Source organism: Nanorana parkeri, unplaced genomic scaffold (genome assembly GCF_000935625.1).
Source record: "Nanorana parkeri isolate BGI_ZX_2015 unplaced genomic scaffold, ASM93562v1 scaffold507, whole genome shotgun sequence".
Taxonomy (NCBI): domain Eukaryota; kingdom Metazoa; phylum Chordata; class Amphibia; order Anura; family Dicroglossidae; genus Nanorana; species Nanorana parkeri.
In genome coordinates, this window is record NW_017306775.1 from 761,338 (window position 1) to 787,982 (window position 26,645).

Genomic DNA, 26,645 nt, shown 5'->3' on the forward strand with positions numbered 1-26,645 from the left:
CAGGCAGCAGGCAGGGAGGCAAGGACCTCTGTACACTCACATCCTCTTACAGTAGCAGGCAGGGGAGGCAAGGACCTCTGTACACTCACATCCTCTTACAGTAGCAGGCAGGGGAGGCAAGGACCTCTGTATACTCACATACTCCCAGGCACCAGGCTGGGGAGGCATGGACCTCTCCACACTCCCATCCTCCCCAGGCAGCAGGCTGGGGAGGCAAGGAGCTCTCTACACTCACATCTTCCCCAGGCAGCTGGCCGGGGAGGCAAGGACCTTTCTATATTCACATCCTCCCCAGGCAGCAGGCCGGGAAGGCAAGTACCTTTCTACATTCACATCCTCCCCAGGCAGCAGGCCGGGTAGGCAAGTACCTTTCTACACTCACATCCTCCCCTGGCAGCATGCTGGGGAGGCAAGGACCTTTCTACACTCACATCCCCCCAGGCAGCAGACCGGGGAGGCAAGGACCTTTCTATATTCACATCCTCCCCAGGCAGCACGCAGGGGAGGCAATGACCTTTCTACACTCACATCCTCCCCCTCTCATTGTTTTTATATAAAATCTGAAAAATCTCTACTAGACACTGCAGCTCACAGTGGGAGGGTTCAGTAACAGAAACAGTGCTGTCAATCCACAAAGTAGAGGGCAGGATTAGGAGTGGCCAGGCACTGATTGACAGGCTACAGACTTGTGAATCAGCAGTGACAACCCCTGCAACGTCTTCTCATCCCACTGCCGTGCATGAACATGGGGGTGACAATGATGCTCTGAATTCAGGAGCAGTGCAGCATTGTTGTTACACTATCACAGGAAGCTGCATTAGGTGGACTTCACTAGTAGGCTAAACAACTATGTGGGTGTTATGATGACACCCCCTGGCAGGTAACACAAGTTCATCCGAGGCACGAAGTCTAAGCACCAGCCAGTTGTCATCAGAGCTTTTGATCATGGAGATGTGTTTAGCTGCTTGCTGGTACCAGGTCGCAGTGCCCAGGATCCCCCTGCTAAGGGATGGACAAAAACAGGTGTGCACCAATGAGGGGACAGTAGTCCTAAGTGTGGTCAGGACAAGGCAAAGGTTCCAACAGGAGATAACCAAAGAATGGTCGGACAGTCCAGGTCTGCAATCAGTAGACAGGAGATGAAAGCAGGAGATGATAATGTAGCCGGATCCTGGCAGGGGTCGAGGCAGGCGGCTAGCAGAAAGTGGTCAGGTGGTCCAAGGTTGGCAATGAGCAGTCAGTAGATAAGGCAGGAGACAAGAGATAAGTTGGGTCCAGGCAGAAGATCAGGGCAGGTGGCAAGCAGAGAATGGTCAGATGGCCTGGGTCAGCAAAAAGAGCAGAGCTGGTGCCTAAATACCTCTCTGAATCAGAGACGATATATCCAGCCTCACCTCAGGGCACTCCGCATGTCCTGGTCCGGAATCTGAGGCTATCATTAGCCATACTGGCCAGGATTCTGTGAGAGCCATTAGAAGTACTGGCAGAGCTCCTATGAGTACCATTAGAGGTACTGACGGGTCTTCTGGAAGTCCTGGCTGGGATTCTCAGAGGAGGTCTGTAAAACCCGTTAGAGACTCTGGACATATTATAACAGTGGGACTTTGCAGGGGGACTTAGTGCACTTATAACAGGCAGCACATTTTTTTTATTGGGAGGCCATACCGTGTTTCCCCGAAAATAAGACACTGTCTTATATTCCCCCTCCCCCCCCCCCAGGGGATGTCTTATTTTTTTCCCCCATTGGGCATCCCCCCCACCTCCTTTTTTTCTCCCATATTTTAATTAATAGCGTGCGGGCGGGAGCTGCGGCCAGTCCCCGCCGTGTATGCATGAAATGTTTTGCAGTCCATGACATGTTTTATACATGCAGACTTCATGAGACCAGCTGCTCATATAATTGAATGTTACTCTGGGACCCCAGGCTGGCTGCTTGGATGCAGCAATACATGTGCGCCCCCTACCACCGAACTAGGTCTTATTTTCGGGGTAGGTCTTATATTACAGAAATCTCTGAAGATAGTGCTCAGTCTTACTTTCGGGGTAGGTCTTATTTTTGAGGAAACACGGTAGTTCTCCTTTAAGAAAATAAGATCTTGCAAACTGAGCAGTCTTAGAGAAGATCGGATGTATTTGATAAGGAGCTTGGGAGGAAAAGGCTTGTCATACACAAACTCAAACCCTGTGCTCATCCTTACTCGTGGTGCTAACCTATGTCAATAAATACATATCTTCCATGCTCAGAAATAAGTCCAAAATCATCATACTCTGAGCTTACCCGTATCCGAGCTTCTTGACGACTGTTTAGGCTCGAGGGTGAAAGAGACATTTTTTGGCTTCCTCGATTTGGCTTCTACACAAGACTTTAAAGCCGTTATTAAATGCTTATAAAAATATACACAGAGTTCAAAAAAAAACTTTGATGGATGAGGAATTACACCTTTGCTGAGTTTTAGAGCGGGTTTTGTGTCCTTGGCTTACTGTGGTGCACAGGCCAGTGCAGGGGCATAACCACAGTTCATGGGGGCCCCATAGCTAAAAGTTTGATGGGACCCCGCTGCAACTTCTTTCTGTGGCACTCGGCAATGTCAGTTGGGACAATAGTGTAATTGATCGCAAACTTAAAGTATGTCGGGATCAAGCACAGGCAGCTCTCCGACCCCTTTCACCATTGCGGCCAGCAAATGATGAACATTGTGGTTTAGTAGTCTGTAAACAAATGTATTATTCTATGTTATTGTGTAATTGTCAATGCTCCTATGTACAATAAATCTCTAAACGCAATACAAACCTCTTCAAACTGTGGCATTTACAGAGTTACAACCCTCACATTTTTTAGCTTTAGGAATACTGTGTTAGCCATGCCAAGATGACCAGAAGCTCTAAAGGCAATAAATCTACTAGGATCAAAGCCAAAGCCCGATCCTGTGCATCTGATCACAGCTTATCTGGAATGGAGACATCAGACAACTTTCTAATTGGGCCCCCTTCTCACCCTCAGGTCCCATAGCAGCCATTTGGACTGCTATGTCTATATGTATGCCAGAGGGTTTATCCGATTTCTCGGGACTGGCAAGAAGCAAAGGGAACCCAATCTGGTCTCCGGCTGTCATAGTGTAGATGTCCACATACATGTTTTGTGCAAAATGTTTGCTCTCTCATCCTTTTCCATTCCAATAACAATGGTTATTAGGACACATAGAGGGGTGAATCTTTCCAATTACCCCTAATACAAAGTCCTTTAACAAGTGGCTTTTTTTTGCAGAGCTAAAAACCTCAGCTGTCATTTTATGTTTTAGCTGAGGAGACACTGTGAGGGAGATTTATCAAAACTGGAGTAGCTGTGCATGGCAACCAATCAGCTTCTCTCTTTCATTTTCAAATCTTAACTCAACAAACTGAAGAGAGAAGCTGATTGGTCGCCATGCACAGCTGCTCCAGATTTTGATAAATTCCACTCCTCTTTTTTTTAAAAAGTCTTAGGAAGACTATCAGGCAATGTACGCAGCACTTTACATACATAACATTCACATCAGTCCTTGCCTTCAAGCTTACAATCTAAGGCCCTTGTTGCACACACATACAGAGGGCCATTTTACACAGGAACCAATTAACCTTCCAGCATGTTTTTGGAGTGTGGCAGGAAACTGGAACAAACCCACCCAAGCACAGGGAGAGCATCTAGACTCCTTGAAGATAGTGTCCTGACCAGGATTTGAACCAGGGACCCTCCTGTGCTATAAGGCAGAAGTGCTAACCACTAAGCCACTGTGCTGTATTTACCACTTAGACACCCTGTTGTGTTTACAGCAGATGCTTTCTGTACAGGGAAAGCAATTGAAAGCAGTGACTAGTGACACCATGATCTCAAGGACTTCTTCTGTGGGTCTTATGCTAACGTTTCCTTATTGGAAACTTCTTAGGGGGTCAGAGTCAACTACAACCTCTCCAAAACTTTAAAGATATAGGACTGAATCCGTATTATCTTCATGGTATTTCTATGTTTTATTTCCCTCAACAGCCACCCTAATGGTGCCCCTTCTAACCTCCAGTGTGCATATTTCTAACCTCCAGTGTGCCTAATGGTGACCCTTCTAACCTCCAGTGTGCATATTTCTAACCTCCAGTGTGCCTAATGGTGACCCTTCTAACCTCCAGTGTGCATATTTCTAACCTCCAGTGTGCATAATGATGCCCCTTCTAACCTCCAGTGTGCAGATTTCTAACCTCCAGTGTGCATAATGCTGGTTAATGGTGCCCCTTCTAACCTCCAGTGTGCATAATGGTGCCCCTTCTAACCTCCAGTGTGCATAATGGTGCCCCTTCTAACCTCCAGTGTGCAGATTTCTAACCTTCAGTGTGCATAATGGTGCCCCTTCTAACCTCCTGTGTGCATAATGGTTCCTCTTCTAACCTCCAGTGTGCATAATGGTGGTTAATGGTGCCCCTTCTAACCTCCAGTGTGCATAATGGTGCCCCTTCTAACCTCCAGTGTGCATAATGGTGCCCTTCTAACCTCCAGTATGCAGATTTCTAACCTTCAGTGTGCATAATGGTGCCCCTTCTAACCTCCAGTGTGCATAATGGTGGTTAATGGTGCCCCTTCTAACCTCCAGTGTGCATATTTGAATGCGTGATGGTAGCAAAGATCCATACCCGCTATTACTAAGCATGGGGCTATCATATTTGCAGTTCACATGGCTGTGGATGATTTTCTGCCTTATCTTACATCATACAATAAGCAAGCAATTTTACTGGCTCAATGTCAGACAAAACATTCCTTGACGGGCCAACCAACTTTAGAATTTTTCATTCTTATTGCGCTTTAAATGACCCCAAGAGTTAAGGAGTTAAGGCAAGGAGAGATATCCTGGTAGCAGCTGTAATATTTTTGAAGAGACTACCATCATGCTAAGATACACCTTTTGAGTGGAGATCCTCCATAACTGTCACGTCTTCTGTTGACCTAACAGGTATGTCCCATATGGAAGAAGCATTCCTACTGTAAACAGAACATATTTTTCAAGTCGTTCTTCTCTAATAATTTCCATAATGGTTGTGATTACTTTGTCTTAATGCGTCACAACGGTTTTAAAGTTATGTCTGTAAAAGGATTTGTTTTCTGGGACGGGACACAAATTCTGAGAACGCATCACAATATCAATTCCCATCCCAGGAAATGATTTTCAGAAGGTTCGAGGATGTGACATACTTAATATGATCGTCAAAACCACAAGCTTGTCTCGCTGGGACAACATAGAACATGGACATTTAAGCTCCCTGGAGCCTCCATCAAAAAGCCTAGGTCAACCAAAATCACAAGTTTGTAGGCCTTCCTTGTCCCAAAATAAGTATTATCTATATAGAAACGGTTTGACTTTATAAGTTGTATGGTTTTGGAATGAAACATGGGACAGTTGCCAAACAGAAACTCACCTACAAAGTGAATTGTTTTACCTTGTTTGGTGTGCCATATAAGGTAGGTCTGGTAGGTATACAGTACTTAGACTTTCTTTAATAGCTTTCCTATTTTCCCCAACAAGTCTAAGGGGGATGTTCAGTAAAGAGCCGAAAGATCCAGCCGTAGCTTCGGCTGATCCTTCGGCTCGCTCCGGCCACCTCTGGCCTTCAGTTCACTTGAAGGCAGCCTAGCGGATCAGCCGAGTCGAGCGCATATGCTTTGGCTCAGCTATGCCCTAGTGACACCCAAAACGTGGAGAAAGGTCGGCCGAAACCGACCGATCTCCACGCAAATGACAGCTGGGCGGAGCTCACGCCTCGCTCTGCCTACTTGTAATGACAGATCAGCGTCCCCAAATAACCTGGGGATGCTGATTTGTCATTAAACAATAACAACTGGGAGACATCACGGCCGGCTCCGCCCAGTTGTTACTCATTGGCCGGGACCTGCTAGAAGACTCTGGCAGGTGCCGGCCAATAGGAAACAGGAAACAGTTGTCATTGCTAGCTCCGCCCGATTTTTTTTTTTTTTTACCGGCATCTGTCAGATGCTTCATTATGTTCGTCGCGTGCGGTCGAGTCGGCGTGCGTCCTTTTTTTTGTTATTCTTTTCTTTAAAATATTTTTTTTACATTTTTAAAATTATTTTTCAACTTTTTTTTTCATTCTTTTCACTTATTTTCTATTCTGCTCACTACCTCGGAGGTACCACGCAGAATAGCCGAGCCGAATGCCGATCGGCAGCGTTCGGCTATTCACTTACTGTCGTTCGGCCCCTATGAGAATAGGGGTGAACAGCAGCGAGTGAGCTGCCGGAGCTTCAGCTCAGCCAATCCAGATGTTGGATCAGCTGAGTCGAACTCCCTCTGCACATCGGCTCAGCCGAACATGCAGAGCATGTTCGGCTGACCGAAGGCAGCCGATGTACGGCTGAAATCAGCCGTACTGAGCCGGAGTGAATAGCCGAATGTCGTTCAGCTCTGTTCACTTCAGCTTGGTTATTCACTCGGCTGCCTTCAGCAGCTTAGTGATTAAACCCTGTTAGACTTTTTTGGTGAAAATAGGAAAGTTATTGAATAAAGTCTAAGTGGGAAAGAGTGAACAAGGGAGCCAATAATCAAGACTAAAAAAATAAGCATGATAAAGGTAAACAAAATAGATACATTGCATGTCCTGGTTCACGGGTCAGATGTCTGCAAAGCAATGTAAACATTCAGGGATTGATGTATAAAACATCTACCCAGCTTATGACATTCCCGCCATTACATAGCGCTGAGTAGCAAAGAAATCTCCTATGCTCTTTGGCTCCATGTAGTGGCAGGAATGCTGTGCAAATGCCATTCAAGTAAACTGGTAAAAGGGTTCTTTTAATACTTAGCAGTTCACCTCCATATCATGTATTCTGTTTCTGAGCATCAATTCCCCTCTTATCTGCCCTTCTAAATCGGTGCAAGTCTCCCACCCATCCATAGTGACCTATGGCAAAGTACAAATAAGACTATCTAAAACGTGATGAAGTGTGCACCTTGTCATCAAAAGAAGGATTGGTCACCTACTGGTCTACTCACTATGTAACTGGAGGTCATTAAGGACGGGTTGGAGATCCAAGCTACTTGGAGGCCAATCTCCACTCTCGGAAATGAGTAAGGCCCCTTTAGCAGTTGATGATGATATGCTAGTTTGATAAATGGGGCTTTGAATAATCTAGTCATCACACAAACAGAAATAATTGCCTTTTTGGTGCCCCTTATTGTCATGATTGGCTTTTTGTTGTGCACATACACTGTATTGCCAAAAGTATTGGGACACCCCTCCAAATCATTGGATTCAGGTGTTCCGTGAAATTTCCTTGCTACTAAATATTCCACGGTCAACTATTAGTGGTATTATAACAAAGAGGAAGCAACTTGGAACAACAGCAACTCAGCCAGGAAGTGGTAGGACACAAAAAATTACAGAGCGGGGTCAGCGCATGCTGAGGTGCACAGTGCGCAGAAGTCACCAACTGTCTGCAGAGTCAATAGCTACAGACCTCCAAACTTTGTGTGGCCTTCAGATTGGCACAACAACAGTGCATAGAGAGCTTCATGGAATGGGTTTCCATGGCTGAGCAGCTGCACCCAAGCCTTACATCACCAAGTGCAATGCAAAGCGTGGGATGCCGTGGTGTGAAGCACGCCGCCACTGGACTCTAGAGAAGTGGAGACGTGTTCTCTTGAGTGACCAATCACGCTTCTCTGTCTGGCAATCCGATGGGCGTATCTGGGTTTGGCGGTTGCCAGGAGAACGGTACTTGCCTGACTGCATTGTGCCAAGTGTAAAATTTGGTGGAGGGGGGATTATGGGGGGAGAGGTGTTTTTCAGGGGTTGGGCTTGGCCCCTTAGTTCCAGTGAAGGGAACTCTTAAGGCATCAGCATACCAAGACATTTTGGACAATTTCATGCCCCAACTTTGTGGGAACAGTTTGGGGATGATTAGTCATGATTGCGCCTTAGTTGAAGATTGACCGTTTTTTCCTGCATACTGTCAAGATTAGCCATTTGCTGCTTTCATATCATAGGAAATGACTGTTTGTTGCCTGTGTATTGTATATGATTACCCATTTGTAGCCCACATATTGTCAAAATTGCCATTTTGTCTTATCTTGTCACTGTTGTTTAGGGAACCATATTACTATAACTTATCCCATGTAGGCCTGTCAATATCAAACCGATTTTATCCCGTGCTTTACCACAGTGCTCTATGTGCACATTTTGCTGCTTTCATTTTATTTTTTTACCAGCATAATTATACACTAAGTGGCCAGATTATTATGACCACCCCATCAGTACTTCGTTGGGCCACGAGATAACTCCACGAGATGACTTTGTTGGGCCGCCTCGTGACTCCACGAGATGATGAAAGGTGATGCGAGGAATCTGACACGGCAAAAGAGAGCTGGTGGTGCGGCCTCACTACCAACCAGAGCCCCCACTGACCACCAGGGTAAGGTGACCAGTTTTTTAAAATCCAGGAACATTTTTAAGGGCTCATTCACACTGGAATCGGCCGGCACGTACAGCTCCATGCAGCTCCTGGGAAGGACAGGTGCTGCATGTGATTAGTACACAGCCCCCATTCTTCTCTATGGGACTATGCTGCCGTACGCCGCCCTGCGCTCACCCGTCCTGTACATCGGTGCGGGTGAGCGTACCTGTATGGTGACAGGATGGATCATGTCTGCGTCCGAGCAAGGAAACATGCACCCGTGCGGACGTGCTGGGCGGGTGACCGTAGGGGGGTGTACGGCTGCATACACCCATAGAGAAGGACAGGGGCTGCATACTAATCAGCACCTGTCCTTCCCGGGAGCTGCCCGATACGGCTGTGCACACAGCACGGAGCTGTACGTGCCGGCCAATTCCAGTGTGAATGAGCCCTGCAGGTCCCCAGGAACATAAAATAAAACATTTTTGTTTTTTAATACTCACCTGATGCCTGGATCCACCCACAAGCCCAGCTTCCCGTCTCCCCCGCTGTCAGAAGCTGCCTACAGAGCGTGCTGGTTACTACTTAAACCGCCGCGCTGTGTGCAGCAAAATGTGCAGCCGGCTTCCTCGCTATGCTAATAGTTTCTTCTCAGAAGCTGCACACAGCGCGCCGGTTTAAGTAGTAACCAGCACATGCTGTATGCAGTTTCTGACAGCGTGGGAGACAGGAGGCTGGGCTTGTCTGGATCCAGGGATCTACTTAAATTTCTGGCAGTGCCCCTCCCGAGAATAGACTCTGGATCCGCCCCTGTCTTGAACATTTAACGAATTCTGCTGTTTTGCTGATACTTGCTCCATGGCTCAGAGCGCCAACAATCATCCCATGTTCAAAGTCTGTTAAATCGCGTTGTTTCCCCGTATCTTCAGAAACAAATCACTTCTACTGTCGTGGTAAACAACCTGCTTCCCTATTTATAATGGTCTGGCCCTCTAGCAACTTCAGCGCCAAATTATAGCTAATTATAGCTAATTTGCCTACAAACGTCAGGTAGTCATAATAATCTGGCCACTCAGTGTATATACAACATTCAGATGAAGACAATTATTTTTCCTGCCCTTTATTAGTGATTACTTTATGTAATGATCATTACTGGAATGTTTATGTGAAGAGGAGCATGGAGGGAGGTGTTACAAATAATCTGTCCTGGGCAGCAAATTTGCTAGGTACACCATGGCTACTGACAATCAGCGACATGAGCGAGTATTTTATGGGGAAAACATGGTGGTTGTTTATGATGTACAGTGCTTTAGTGTGGTTTAGTGTCATCCAGTCATCAAGGTTTAGATCTGCTTTGAACCAGCGACCAAAGAAAGGGAAGACAAGGTGATCTTATGGCAAAAGTAGAATGTAAAACATTTTGGGGAATTACAATGAAATTGTGGAGGTGTTTGGAATTTAAAAAGGAGCCCAAGTTGGAGATTGCAACACAAATGTTTTCTGCCAGGTCATGATCTGTGTGTGTGTGACTCTTAGGGAATTTCTTCCTTTGGGCCTCTCCTTGTACTAGTACTAGACCCCCAGGCATGTTTGGGAAGTAAGTTTTCTCACCTTTGTTAACAGCCTGTTCCAAATACTAAGCAACAAGAATTCTAGGGGAATGTTTAGCAAAGTGGTGCAATTTGTCTGTTGTAATCTATTGTTCTTGGCTAGGCTTCCATGTTGGACACTTTCTCATTCAGATACAGATGGTGGGAAAATCTGTTTACATGCTCTTCATTCCGGTATATGAACTACTGTTTAAAGACACACTGCCCCCCTTTCCATTCCAGAACCTGCCCATAGCCCCCCAGGCCTGTATACTTACCCAGCCATGCTCCCCTCACCATCTCCCCACTGCAACATCCAAACCCTGGTGTCAACTTGTGTCAGAGCTTAGACTGGGGGACGACATCCTGGAATCTCACATATGACAGTGTTTGAGCCTGGTGATTGGCCACTCAGGCCCAGCACTGTCATATAGAGGAGGCCATGTTGTTTGTTAGTTAGGGCACCAGCAGTGCGGGGAGGTTGTAAGGGAGTGTGGCTGGGTAGGTATATATACATCTTGGGAGATGGGCTATGCGCAGACACTGTCACCTTGCCCTGCATTGCAAAGGGACATTGTCTCTTCAAAGGTAAACTGCCTGGATAGAAAAACATACTAGATGCAATTGCTGACTTAATTTTTGAGGTACGCACTATTCAGTGAGTCTTTGACCTGGAACACTGGTATGCGGACCATTTGTTCTGATCCCTGATAAGCACATGCTTGCTCCAGGTCAGTGAGTAACAAAGCAGGTCAGCAAGGTTACCAAGGACAGCCATCAGCAAGTCAGTAAAGACAGCTGCAATGTTTCTATCTTGACAGGTGGCTTTTAAAGGCCATTGTCACTCAGATAGAAGGACATGTGCATTTGTGTGGTTGACTTTAGGCAAAGCAAGGTTTCATTGCAGCAGGTTTTGAAGGCACAAACTGGTGTCCAGGATGACCATAGTTAAGGTGGAGAGGGTAGAGCCTAGTAAGTGAACAGGGTTAAGCAATGGAGGTGTTCTTCTCTGGAGAGTGTAAGAAGCCATATTAAGTTATATTCACTTACCACACTGTCAAGGGAACCTGTCAGTCATTCTATGACCCTTAAAGCTCAACCACAGCTAAAGTCGAGGCAATGTCTTGTTCCAAATTCAGTCTGCTTCTCTGGTGGGGGATTTGACCTTGTCTAAAACGTATCAAAAAGCAAGAAATTGTCTAATGCACCCAAAGAGTGGCGTGTGAGCTGTACCAAAAGAAGGATACTTGTCTACTCTGAATTGAGATATTACTTCCAGGCATCTCTCTGCAGAGTATTTACTGTGGTACCCGTGTGAAGTGTTCTGCTGAATATTTACATCATCAAAGCGTGCATGGTATTCATATTCAATAAAGTGTGCATTAAAGCGACAAAGTCACCTTGGTCATTCAAGTCAAAACAGCCAGAGACAATACCTGATGCTTCTGAGTATTGGGGAACATGTGGCCTCCTCCCATGTGAGAGTGGTTGGGTCTAGCACTCTATTACCAAGCCCACATGACTGGAGTGACATCACTTGGACTGGCTGTACTTGTTTTTTTTCCAGCCCTACTACTGTATTGATATTAAAATTGACCTTTGCTCGACATAATACTGTGTTTGAGGTCTTACTTAAGAATGCACAGCTGGTGGCATTTTACTGATGTTGCCTAACCAAAGGGTTGCCAAAGAGGACATCTTCTAAGACCCCAGCTTAGTCCTGCCAGATTGGGTTGATGGTCCATGTGCTGGAAACATCCCTAACTATTTATAGATGAATCACTATCAGATATCCCTCTACTGAACATCACATGTCTTGAACACTCTGATTAGACCTCAAGTTGTCAAAAGACATAAAACCCTCATGTGAGTTTCATTTCATCCATATCTCCTGGACGTAAAATTGTGTATCCCTTACAGATGTCTACGGCTATTTTTACCACCAACATCTGCAATTTCACAACGTAAAGGTCTTCACCGCTGAGAGAAATGTTTTAACTTTATTTCGATGACAGCTGCCCTTTGAAACGTGGATTTGTATGTATTTTGTGTGCTGTCATGTAAAGGACAAAAAAAAAAAATGGGATTATGCAGATCAGTGTAGGAGAGAGCTGCTTTCATACTGTGAGTATTAGGATGTCTTCATCGTACGTGGTCTGCTACGTGCTGAGACTTACTGGGCCGGTGCAAAATATAAAACCTGGTATGTTAAAGCCCAACTCCAGCCAAAACCGTTTTTACAGGCTTTAAATATTGTTTCCCATGGAGATTTCTCTATGTTTTTTCAATGTTTTATGTGACACTTTAATAAGTTTTCCCTCAATTCCTGCTATGGATGCATATGGGGGGAATGAAACTGGGACACAGTAAAATGGTCAATAGAAATAATCAAATAGAAATTGGTCAGAAGTTTTCATTCTTTCCTGCTGTATCTGGAACTAATGGCAAGGTTTTGGTAGATGTTGGTCTTTGGATGCCCTGAGCCCATCATGTATAAGGGCTTTTTTGTTTTCTTTCTACTTGTTGGAGCTTCCCTGATATTTTGGGCCTGATGCGATGAGAATAATCATCTTGAATTTTACATGGTTCTGATATTCATTCAAAAACTCATATGGCGTGCAAACATTGCCAACGAGGCATGGATTGATCACATAGTTACATAGTTACATAGTATTTGAGGTTGAATAAAGACATCAGTCCATCAAGTCCAACCTATTAGGATCTCATTCTAGGAGTACCTGTACCCCTGTATATTACGTGTACCCCTGTATATTACGGTCCCTTAAGAAATCGTCCAAAAGTTTCTTGAACAATTCCACATTATTTGCTGAAATCACCGCCTGCGGCAGTGAGTTCCAGACCCTAACTGATCTTACTGTGAAGAACCCCCTTCGCCCCTTGTGCTGGAATTTTTTTGTCCACCAATTTTGCCTCTAGTTTTTGTAATGGAGTTAATTTTAAACAGTTTATCGCTAATGTTGCTACCACCATTGAACATTTTGTACATGGAGATCATATCCCCCCTTAATCTCCTCACCTCCAATGTGAACATGTTTAAATTTAGTAGCCTTGTCTCGTAGCTCTGGTCCTCCATACCCCTAATTAGTTTGGTTGCCCTCCGCTGGACTTTTTCCAGCTCAAGGACATCTTTTCTTAGTACTGGTGACCAGAACTGGACCGCGTACTCCAGATGAGGTCGAACCAATGATCTATAAAGTGGCAAAATTATAGACTTGTCCCTGCAATACATCCCCTTTTTAATACAGGACAAGACCCTGCTAGCTTTGTTTACAGCAGCCTGGCACTGCAAACTACCTTTCAGTTTGTGGTCTACAATGACCCCCAAATCCTTCTCCATTTCTGACTTCCCTAGCGGCATACCCATAATTGTATAACCCATTTGTTTATTTTTAATTCCAAAGTGCATTACTTTGCATTTATCGACATTAAACCTCATCTGCCACATTAATGCCCACTCCCCTATTTTATCCAGGTCCTCCTGTAATGTTATAATGTCTAACATTACATTACATAGCATACTAAAATGTATCTGTTGATGGGCAGCAAATCTAAATCTGGTACATGTTCTAATATTGTATTGTTATTGTAAGCTGTCTATGTAGCTGGAATTGCATTGTATGAGCATTTAGCTCTGGATGTAAGACCTGGCTGACAGTGGAAGACCATCACTGTTGAGCTCAGAGGAACATCCTTGAACTGAAGTAGGTACCATCATACACACACACACCTTCAGAGCCTAGGCCGCTCTCATAATACTAGGTTCCTACTCTAAGCCAGTAAACAAAACCTACACCTATCAGAGAACAGAACATATGTTATTATACCGCATTGGGAAAGAAGGGTCAAATGTCTTAAAGCCTATATCCAGGCTCCCCCTATGTCTCCACCATCTAAATGACCACTGGCATTAAAAAAAACCCCTATCTAAATGAACTTTTTACTTAACCAAAGCTGCAGTGTGATGCTCTAGTCCCAAATCTTCTCTGCTATTTGATTAACAGGAGGGGGGGTTCTTCTTCAGGTGTCCATGTCACTGCCTGTATGACATGGACAGAGCCTATCGGTTGTCTAGCGGTAGAGTACTCTCAGAATCCAGAAGAGGAGTCCTCACCGGTGACGTCAGCACGGAGGACTATTGGGGTCTGGCCAGGGCAAACACATCTGCAGTGCTGCTGTAGGAGTCCCCCCACAACCAGGAAGTGGTGGCGGTATGACAGCTGGATGGAAGAGAGGGGAGTATATGCGAGGGTTAGAGGGGTGTGGGGTTAATATTTGGAAATTAGCTTTAAAGACATATGCCCCCTTACATGCAGTTCCTTTGCAGCTGATCAATGCGTTTCCAATGGCTTTTAGTTAGTTGCTTGATACAGAGTCACGGATCACCCCAGGTAGCTGGTCCATGTCCTTAAAGTAGATCTAAACCCTAACCAGATGGCATTTAGCTTGCCAAGCCATTGTGTACCATAATCAATTTACATTTTTTTTTATCATAAATTACTGTTTTTGCAACTCAGTGCTGCTGATTTCCTGCAGCCTTTTTCAGCCACTACCTGTCTACGTGTCTTAACTCCAGCGCTGCTCCATTGTTGGCTACACATCCTGATAGTTACAGTGGTGGACCATAGATGCACAACATGTTAGCATGGCCACTTGTAGTCTCCACCAGGGGTGCATGTTACAGGGTGACAATGCAGAAGAACCTTTAGGAAATGCACTGGCCAAAAAAAATGTCACCACCTGGATTTTGGACAGTGTTATGAGCTAGGGTTGCTTCAGTTGGTGAGGTCTAGGTTCAGCACCATTATGCCCCAAAAAATGAGGTCAGCTGCCTACCTGAATGGCCAGGTTTTTCCATCAATTGATTTTTTCTTCCCTGATGGCACATTGGGCATATTCCAGGATGACAATGTCAGGATTCATTGGGATGAAATTGTGAAAGAGTGGTTCAGGGAGCATGAGACATCATTGTCAGACATGGATTGGCCACCACAGAGTCTAGACCTTAACCCCATTGAGAATCTTTGGGTGTGCTGGAGAAGACTTTACATCATGGTCCAACTCTCCATTGTCACTACAAGTGTCAGGAACTGGATCTGAACTGGTGTAGCTGGCAGTGGTTCTACCTGCTGAGCCACCTAAGAACCTTGGATAGCTCCTTGCCTGATCTCCTATGTAATCCTCAGTTAAACCTAATTTCTACTGAACTCTGAACTCCTTGCTACTCCATTGAACCTTCTATTTAAGCCCCGCCTCTGCACTTCCTGTTTGCCAGATTATTGTTCTCCTGCCAATATCTTGCTTCCTTGCTCCTTCTGTGATACAATCCGCTTATACTGCTACCCGTGTATCGGCCCTTGGCTGCTGATTCACAGACTACTCTCACCGTCTCCTGCTACATACCTGATACCTTTGGCTCCTGACCTCGGCTTGTTTGCTGACTACGCTTCTGCCTGCTCCTCCACTACTACCCTCTGCTTGTGTACCAAACCCGGCCTGTTATACTACGAATTGCCTGCTGCTTCAGCTGCTGAACTCTGAGCCTGATCCCAGATCGTGACGACAAGATCATGATTGGATGGAAATAAATGTTGTGACCTTGCATAAGCTTATCAAATATTGCCACTGCGAAAGCATGCCGTAGTCAAAGCTAAAGGCGGTCCAACGTCCAATATTAGAGTGCGTGACCTTTTCTTGGCCAGGCAGTATAGTTGTAAGCCCATAACAGGAAGTGCCTGAATAGGTTCCTTTATGATAGTGTAGCGCTCACCCCTGAAGGAGCCGCTGGATATGAAATAGGTTCTCCTACCTGTTTGCTCCAGCCACTGGCCCTCTTTGATCAGCAGCAGCACACCGACACTCACGGACAGAATAGACTTCAGTCTTAGGGTCTTTTGGGATATTTATTTGTAGATTCAACAGGAGAGAGAGGGTTTAGGATCTGTAGGATGCCCTGACGGATTCTTCAGAGGACAGCTTCCTCCCCTAGCAACCGCTAAGGGCCATAGCAATGGGATCCGGTCAGAGTGACCAATGGTTTCTTTAACAATACTGCGAACAGCCAGGATGGTCCAGTAACTTATAGGAGAAAGGTAGCTATCTCTGGGCACAGGTAAGAACTTCTGGCTTCTTCTAAAGCAGACACTGGAATAGGCTGAGGGATCTCTCTTGCAGGTCCCAGACGGTCGCTCTCACCAGCTCTTCTGTGGAACCTCTCAACAAGAAGACTCCACCTCCATCCCAGCTTCCATCAGGTCTTTTCTCAGAAGTATTGGGAACATCTGTGCCCTCAGCATCTGCCACTTGCTGAGGCGCACTCCAGATTAGTAGTAGTATCCTCTAGGACAAGGCACCCAACACCTGCCACGTGTATGGTGCCCAAGCAAAGTACCTATGGTGTTCTAAGCCTCTAGGCCCCCAGCATCTGCCATGTGCTGAGGCCCAGGCCAGTCACTTGAATCACATAAGCCTCCTAGGGAGAGGCCCCAGGAGGGGAAGAGAGTTCTGCACAGTGTCCCCAGACCTGTTATCACCTGCCCTCAGCCATGCCTCTCAGTCATCCTACTCAGGGATTGGTCAGGGTCAGGCACACAGTCATAGTCTGAGGACGGATCCTCCCTCACTGTATGCCAAGGCTCCCTTTTCCTCAGCAACAGGAGGAGCAATCAATCCAGCAAACTCAGGGACACCTGTTGAATGCAGAACTCTGAATAATCAGTTTCTAGACTGGTTACAGTCCAGATATTCACTAGATTTAGTAGTGACATTTTAGAGGGCGCTACAATAGGATCTGCAGGTAATCTTTGAATGAAAAGAATGCATACTTAAAAAGAAACTAAAAGGTTGAAGCGTCCGACAGCTGTGTTTTCCTGATGTCATTTGTTTCTGTGAGTTTTGGGGGGCTATTGCTATTACCTATGTTATTTTCAAGGTTCGGGCCTGGTTAGCACCCCACTATCTTCCTATTCGACCACTTCTCCCCACATAGGCACAGCATCTCCTATAGGAGACTGTTGTAATCTAGCATTGGCTAGAAGTTTATTATCTAAGGCAGAGGGGGGGGGGGGTTCCCACCCTTTTAGATTCTTTTTACTGTTTTTCTGCCCTTGCTCTAGCCTCTCTCCCCCTAGTTTTCTCCCTCATGTTTCTTTCTCTTTCATCTTCCTGTTTTCCTACTCCCCGAGAGGGATTGAATAGCCTCCCGAGCAGAGAGTCTTCCCTCTCCTCTGCCCCTGGCGTTTTGTCTTCCTCTGTGTTGGTCCCTCTCTTTCCACGCCCATCTCCTCTCCCTCCCACCCCATGCCATGGCTCTGCCTGTGGTTGCCCCAGCGGAACTGCGAATTCTCATCTATAACGCCAGGGGATTGAACATTCCATCCAAAAAGGGGGCAGATTCTGTACCATATGCATAAAAAACGAGTACATATTGTCCTGTCCCAGGAGACTCACTTCCAAACAGATAATGCTCCCTCGTGTTCCAATCGGCACTTCCCCAACTGGTACCATAGCACCAATAATATCGAGAAGTCTCTATTGCTATTCACAAATCTCTTCTATCCATAGTACTGGAACATCGAGCAGATGAATTTGGTTAATATCTGCTTAAACTGTCACTTGTGGGTCAGATCTTTATCCTTGCCAACTTCTACCTCCCTAACACTAATCAAACTGCTACCTCTGTCCAGTTTTTGAAGGTTCTTGGGGACTTTGCAGAGGGCTCGGTGCTGGTGGGAGGGGACTTAGGGGATTACTTCTTTGCTTCTCATTCCCTGCTGGATTGGGTCCCTTCCTGCGACATTGACCCCATAATCTGGTCAGACCACGCTGCGGTTACTGTATACTGTCCCTGCAGGTTCCTCAGGCCCCCACTCGGGAGTGGACTTGGCAGTTGAATGAATCCTTGCTCACCGACCTGCGATGTTCTTTCGCCATTCTGCAAGGGGGTCACCTAATTCTTGGAGGTTCACGCTGCCGACCCCACTCCTCTCCCTCTCTACTGGGAGGTGCTGAAGGCGGTTCTGAGGGGATTCATAATACAACAGGGCTCCAAGTTGAAGAGGGAGGAGTCTAGATCTGCTCGGGAGGCTATTCAATCCCTCTCGGACCTGAAAACCCAGCAAAAACACTCATCTTGATCTGAGCTCCTGTTACGTATTTCTCAGTCCTGATTGTAACGCTTGCGACTCCTTGACCTATCGACATGTACGTGCATGTAAGGACAAACTGGCATTCAGAGCTCTAGCCCGCACTCTACATCCTAGACCCGTTCATACGTATGTCCCACATATCCAATCTGCGTCGTGTGCTCTTGTGAGGTCCCCTTCGGAGGTCCCGCGTACATTCGCAGACTTCTACGTCTCTCTATACAAAGACACTTCTTCTGACCACGACGTACAAGTATCGGCTTATGTCCAAGACACCACCCTCCCAGTGTTGGCGGATCCTGAGGCTGAAGCCTTGAACTCGCCCTTTGCAATGGAGGAACTGCTTTTGGCTCTTCGGTCACCACCAGTGGGTAAGAGCCCCGGGCCTGATGGCTTAGTAAACATGGCCACTGTCAGAAGACTGGGGAAGAAAAGAGAAATAAGGAATGCAAAGAATACAAAGCCGACAATTATCTAGAAGTATGTGATTGACCTTCTTTGATAATTTATCCCTTTCCTCTCTACTACCACTTCCCTGCTACTTAATCTGGAAACCCTATTAGATGTATTCTTAAAAAAAAATGTTAAAAAGACAATAGTTTTCCTTTAATGACATCTGGAATCCTTGCACTAAATATGTAGCTCACCAGAGAAGGATTTTTTTTCCGGCTGAGTGGGGTTACACTTTAAGTGACCAGAGGGAAATGAAGGAACAGTGGGTTTTATTAAAAAGAGCTGGAATCGATATTTCACTGTTTTCATTTGAAAATGTTGATCTTGACAATTTGCCTTTTTTTTTAAATAAAGTGCTCAGAGCAATTCTTCGCTTGATTTTTGCCATTTTCAACAAAGCGGAGGAAAATCCAGGAAAACCTACTTGCTGGATAGATTTGGCTGAGTTATAAAGCTCCCCCACCTATTTTAATGAAAAATTAAACCTCAGTTTACCAAAAAAAATTAAATATTTTTAGTACACAGACACAGCTCAGGACACAGAAGCGCCAAAAGCAACTTCACAAAGAGAACATACTCTTTTATCTTCTTAATCTCTGTTGTCTCCACTTTATTTTATTCTTAATATGTAGAATATAAAGATACAAGTATTAAGAGGGAACGTTTAGGCTGCCGTCCTCAATTTCAGTGCTCAACTCTTTCCGGTGAACCGAATGGAAACAAGGTAACATAAAACCTGAACTATATGCGGATTTAAAAGGACAATATTTATTCCATCAATGCATTCAAAAACATAAAAATGTACAGTATGTTAATATATTTACCCAAATCTGTTCTTTATTTTTTTAATATTAAAAGTTTGTTTTTTAAAATCTGAAATGTTTCTTTTTTTTAAATCTGAAATATCTCTTTTTTTAATATTTACAGTTTATTTGTTAACAATAAAAGTTTAATTTTGTTGATATAAAATGTTTTTTAAAAGAAAATATTACTATTTTATTTGTATAAATATTAATTTCTTATATTAAATTTTTTTTTTAAGACATTAAAAGTTATTTTTTTTAAATATTAAAAGTTTAGTTGTTTTTTCAAAATTACATTAAAAAAAAAATGTTTATCTTAATCTGTTCTTACACTGTGAGTAAAATTGGCCCTACAAGATTGCACAGTGCTGTCAGTTTAAAACTGGGAGCTTGCTGATGGAAGAAAAGGCTATAGCTTCATTAATTTATTAAAATGCTTCTTCACTGTCTAAATCTAGCAGGTTGTGGTGGATTCATGACCATAAATGAGCTTATCTACCGTGATAAAAAGGAGATCATTAAGATCACCAACCTGACCAAGGAGATTACCAACCTGACCAAGAAGATTACCAACCTGACCAAGGAGATCCCTAACCTGACCAAGGAGATTACCAACCTGACCAAGGAGATTACCAACCTGACCAAGGAGATTACCAACCTGACCAAGGAGATTACCAACCTGACCAAGGAGATCCCTAACCTGACCAAGGAGATCACCAACCTGACCAAGGAGATCCCTAACCTGACCAAGGAGATCCCTAACCTGACCAAGGAGATCACCAACCTAACCAAGGAGATCACCAACCTGACCAAGGAGATCCCTAACCTGACCAAGGAGATTACCAACCTGACCAAGGAGATCACCAACCTGAATGTTCTGTCTGATGGAAGTGTGTAAAGTCCACAATGGAATTACAACTTCCAGCTGCCAAGATCTTCCCAATTTACATATTTTACCTGTAAATGTTGCTGGTTCCAAGGAGTTCAGTTTAAAAAAATAGTTTCCAAAACAAAGCACATGGAAGACCCTAATTTAAAAGCGAACAGCTCAAGCCCAGCATGAATGCTATGACAAAACCCATTAACCTGTGCCAAGCCTCTCGTTTCTGTTACCAGCCATTGGTGTTGTCTGCCAGCTGCCATAAGACTGACACATCTTGGCCCGTATGCTGCCTCCACATAATACCGTCTCTGTGGGTAAAGTCTCACGTGTATTTCATTTTCCTGTGTTTGCGTGTTCACTTCCACTTGCATTATAAAAAAAAAGAGGCCCTGGCTTAGTGAGTACATTGGAACATATTATATTGGTACCCAGCTCTTGGCTCAGCGCTCCCAAGGCCAATGGCCACTGCCCATTTTCGCACAAATATAACGATGTTAGTCCCACCGTGCCAAAAAGAACATTGTGTTTGGGATATTTATAACCAAATATTCACTACCGGCCGCAGAGTCAGACTTTTCCTGCTGAACATTACAAAGAGCTTTCTTTAATCGCATTTGTCAACATGCTATGATACGTCGGGCTGTATAAGGTTTGTCCTCCTTGGCAGGAAGCGCCTCAAAAAGTGTACTCATAAGGTTTTTTTTTTTTACTACTAGAGCATATTTGTACAAATCAGGGTTTATGAAAATGTACTGAATGAGAATGAATGGAAAGTCCTTGGATCGAATAGATCAGGCCAGCAAGTGTTGTAAGATTAATTTTTCTGCCTTATGGTAATGATAACATTATATAAGCTACAATAGCCTCTTAAGGCCGTGACACACTGCACGCGAAGCCGTGCAGAGCGAAGCAAAGCTATCCGGCACGGAGCTTTGCGTGCAGTGTGTGAGCTGAGTGCAGTCAGATGATTGACAGCACCTTCAGCCAATCGGCTCGTCCGTAACAACCTGCCAGCTGTCGCATCGCAATGCACTGGTTTATACGCGCAAGCCGATTGGCTGAAGTTGAAATTGTTCATCTCGGCACGCTCAGCTCCGCGAGCTCTCGCAAGCTGAGCTGCTGAGCAGAAAATTACATGACACACTGCTCGCAAAGGCAAGCGCGCCCCCGCTCCGCGCTGCTTCGCGTGCAGTGTGTCACGGCCTTTATGGACGGAAAATTCACAGGCTAACAACCATGGAAAACTCTATCTACAGCATATGTCCAAAAAGTGAGTGGACACTTGACAATTTCAAATGAGCCTATTGGCAATCTAATTCCAAAACTATGGCCATTAATATGGAGTTGGCTCCTCCGTTGTGGCTACAATAGCCTCCACTCTTCTGGGAAGGATTTCCACAAGATTTTGTACTGTGTCTGTGGGAATTTGTGACCATTAAGGCTAAAGAGTGTAGCCCCCATCACCTTTTGTGGCTACTAGAAATGTAGTGATTGCCAGGGCTGTAGTCAGCCTGGCTGGATTATACTTGGCATTTATCTGGTAAATTCCAGGTGTCTGGCATTGACCGTACCTACCTGGGTGGAGAGTAACTCTGCTGTATTGTGGGAGAGCCAATAAGGGACACTGAGAGTGTATGACCTGGGTTATTCTGGAGGCTCCTTCGGGGGGTGAGCGCTACAAGAGCTTTTTGAGGTAAGCTTTTGATGTTGAATGAAAAAAATACATTGTTGTGTATGGAATAAAACAATATAGTTTTCTTTAATTAGTCACACCAGGCAAAAGTCATATATTCGGTATAGATGAAGCCAGGTGGGCTGAGTCAGCCCATGGTTACTAATACGTCTTGGATGCAGTAAGATCCCCCTTCTATAATTCCAAACACTGTTCCTGTCCACCTGCCTTTTCCAGCTGCTCCTGTTACATTCTCAAGAAAAAAAGAAAAAAAAAACCATCAGGGATGGTGGGAATCCCCCATAATGTGCACAGCATGTGTTCAGACCTGGGAACTTAGGGATCTGAGTCAATAAAGTTTGGTGGCTTACCTCTCCATGATCCACAGCAGTAGAACATCAGTTTTTAATACACGAGAAGAGAAGATCCGTTCTACAAAAGATTTAAATTGGAAACCCTCCCATGTGAACATTTCTATGGCTCTGGGTCTGCACCATTCTCCTGTAATTTCTAGGTTTAACCAATAATAGTAGCTGCAGTGTAGATTTTATCTGAAGCACCACCAGTTAGGGAAAATATGCCATCAAAAAGACACAATTGTATGATGGATATGCTTGTGCTGGAGGTCAAGGCGGGCTTCTTTTATATTACGTTTCTAGTACGGACCCTGAACAATACATAGATCCCCCAACTTTGCCATCCATCCTGGGTCTTCACTTTTTACTCACAGCTGCTGAGATTGGGTTTTGGTCTAAAGACCAAGGAACCATTACCAATCCACACATTTTGTTGACTATACCTTTTGATTATAGGTTGGATATATCAATTGGATTATTACCAAAGCCACCACCTGATATTAAACTCCCATGTAGAACCTAAAAATCAGTATCATATTTAGTTCTTTGTTGACTTTGATGTTCTAAAGACGAGGAGAGCAAAGCTGCTGAAAGACCTTCTCTCTCCAGAAATCTCAGCACCCCATCATAAAAGGCAATACGGCCACCTTGGACCTGAAGCTCATCGGATACTCAGGAATTAGCAGTCATGAAGGTAGACAATGTGCCCGTAGGTCTTACACATGAGTAAACGTGAACGATGTTGGTTCTCCCACTTTAATTCTCAGATTTGCTGGAATTCATTTTAATTTCTTTCTCTGTTGCTGAAATTCTGCCCAGTCTGAGTTCGGCATTCATATTTCCAGACAAGGTTTACGATCAGAAAATTTCTCACGAAAATGGCCCTGAGGACTGAAATAGCTCAGAGTGCGTGCCCTCCCGTCCAACGCTCCATGGAAGCCTCTGGAAAAAGAGAGTGTGAAGTCTTGTGCCCGGCATGGTCATAAAGTTCAAAGATGAGTAAGAGCCTCTAGATCCAGCTGGCACCTTCATTACAGTAAGGCAGGCGTGAAGCCCAACCTGCTGGACAGCTCTGTGGTTACGTTCATGTGTCTTTGTGTGTCTGTTACTTTGTCATATAACATATACAGCATTATTTAGACATATTTTTACATTTTTTCTAAAGGGTCAGTCCACCCATAAAGTGATATTTTAGCTACAGGTTGTGAGCCACTGGATCCTTATGATATTGATAGTCCAACAGTGAGATCTACCCAGTGGCGTCACAAGGCAGGTGCGGTCCACACCCAAGTAACACCATTGGAGGGGTGACACCAAAATGACTGACATCAGTTGCACGAGAGAGGAGGGGACCCAGTAGCATACCTTATTCTGCCGGGTGAACGTCCCCTCATCTCTTTGCCAGCGTCCATCACCAAGATTCCCGCTGGCAGGTACGGTTGCGCATGCTCGTGACATCCTCTCGCACGTGTGTGATGATGTCACGCGCATGCCTAATGACGACATGGCGAGGTGTCCCCGGGTACCCACTCCGGGTGACACCTGGCCCCAGGACGCCCCGGGATCTACCTGCCATAATTTCCTTCTCTATTCCTGACCACCTGGGAAATTTTGGTGTTCCATCTCTTACTGTTACATTAAACAATAATGTAAAAATAATTTTAAAAAATCCAACAGGTATGGTGGAAGCCCCTCATAATGGGCACAGCAGGTGTGCAGACCTGGGAACTGAGCCTAGAGATCTCACCAATAGGGTCCCTCAAACATATATATATAAAAACAAAAACAAAATCAGGTATTTAATTTTCTGGCACTTACCAAATCCAAATGATTAGCTTTGGGTGGGCTGACCCTTTAAAATATCACGCATGGCTCTCAATGTAAGTGGAGAATCAGTGATTGATCGGAAAGCCCACATTTTTCAATGTGCGCAGGAGGAAATGTTAAATCTTCCTGTTTTGTCTCCAGGACAGAAAGTGAAGGGGAATCATTCCAAGGGGACACAAATCCTAAAATATTTTGGGCTTAGATATACCTTAATATGTATATAAAGCCAAAACTTTATTTCAGTGTTGAATAGATTGGTGCGGGTCTAGAACCACGTATCAGGTTTGTATTTTTTATTGTTTTCTGTTTCCCCACAGATAAATACCCCTATTTGTTCTCTACACCCTTTATTTGTCCTCTGACCACAGTTGCTAGGACTGAATGTATGGGAAAACCCATCATTTTGAGTTGACAATTTGTACTGCTTTTCTTTGGGTTCACTAGACAGGAAATATCTTTCCACAGCCTGGTACCCAGCCAACGACCTAAGGACCACATGCTGCCCTTTGGTACTTGTCATGCAGCCCTCAGATACCCGCAGTCTGTAGTTGAAGTGAGCTCTACCTGCTTTGTGGAAGAGTCTCTGACCATCATTTCCTTTACTATGTCTACAGTATCTAGCCATCATTTCCATTACTATGTCTGCAGTCTCTGGCCATCATTTTCTCTACTATGTCTAATGATTTTGACCACCATTTTCGTTACTATGTCTAGAGACTTTCAACATCATTTCCTCTACTATTTCTGCAGTCTCTGACCATCATTTCCTATACTATGTCTACAGTCTCTGACCATCATTTCCTATACTATTTTTACAGTCTCTAGCCATCATTTCCTCTAATCTGTCTGCAGTCTCTGACAATCATTTACTTTACTTTACCTTTACACCTACTGCATCTGAAGTCTCTGGCCATCATTTCCGGTACGATATCTACAAGACTTTGACCATCATTTTCTCTAATGTATTTGCAGCCTCTGACCTTTATTTCCTGTACTATGTCTACAGTCTCTGACCATAATTTGCTTTACAATGCCTGCAGACTTTGACCATAATTTCCTCTACTATGTCTACAGTACCTAACCATAATTTCCATTACTATGTCTGCAGCCTCTGACCATCATTTATTTTACATGTCTACAGCCTCTGACCATCATTTTTTCTACAGTGTTTACATTCTCTGACCTGACCATCATTTCCTTTACTTTGTCTCTGACCATAATTTGCTTTACTATGCCTGCAGACTTTGACCATAATTTCTTCTACTATGTCTACAGTACCTAACCATCATTTCCATTACTATGTCTGCAGTCTCTGACCATCATTTATTTTACATGTCTACAGTCTCTGATCATCATTTCTTTTACTATGTCTACAGTCTCTGACCATCATTTCTTTTACTATTTCTACAGTCTCTGGCCATCATTTCCACTACAAGGTCTACAGTCTCTGACAGTTCCTTGTAGCATTCCCTGCCCTTTGGTGATGTCAGGGTCTGTAGTTGAGGCTTTCTATACCTCTTAAGTTGATAAGAAATGCTCCGGCACCTTCATGTAAAATCTAGTAAGCTTCTCAAGCTTGTAAACATGTATTTACATATGTTATTTAAAAAAAAAAAAAAACCTTTTACATCCCCCAGCTTGTAATTCCCATTGAGCAAGCCTATAATGTGTTATGTACTTTGTGGAATTGGCAAGGCCCTGGCGGATGAGGTCACACAAGCTGATGGGAGTTGGCAGAGAACATGGGGACACTTTACTGTACACACAGGGAAAGGCCATGAGTGAGTGGAAGAGTAACTCAGACAAAGTCCTCTGATCCTAATGGTGCGTGTGACATGACACATTCATCTTCCATGGATGCAACTCCCTGCAGGAGCGGGGCAGTTACCAGCGTAATGAACAGCTGTGACCTCCTGGCCATCCATATTTTCCAGGCGGCTCTGCTAAAAGGGTACATGGCAGGCAGAGGGGTATTGAATGAGTTGGAATAGACTTTGGATTATTTCATTTAAAGGGAACATGTAATACCTTTAGAGTCAATCCTATGATTTTCTAAGCGGAGGTTTTGTCCTTTTTTTTTTTCGTTATTTGTACAACATCTTTATTTTTATTTTTTTACATTCTTTATTTTGAATTTTCAGAAAGAATAGACACTAAGTACAAAAACATGTATAACAGTCTATGCCGTATTCCACTTACCTACATTAACAGGTACATAAATCAAGTAAGCGCATCGTGGTTTCTTTAGGCAGCCTGCAAGAAGATTGTCAGTTTAATAGGTGCCTATGTACTAGCAAGGGTTCCAAGGGCCCCAGTATTCAGGACAGTAATTCTGCAGACACACTGATCAGGTGTAGTATAAGCAGGGCTGGATTTACTCTCCCTGCCGCCCCAAGGCCAGGTTCCACAATACGCCCCCCCCTCCCCCGCGCCGCCAACCCCCCCTCCCCATCAATTGAGAATGGCAACCAG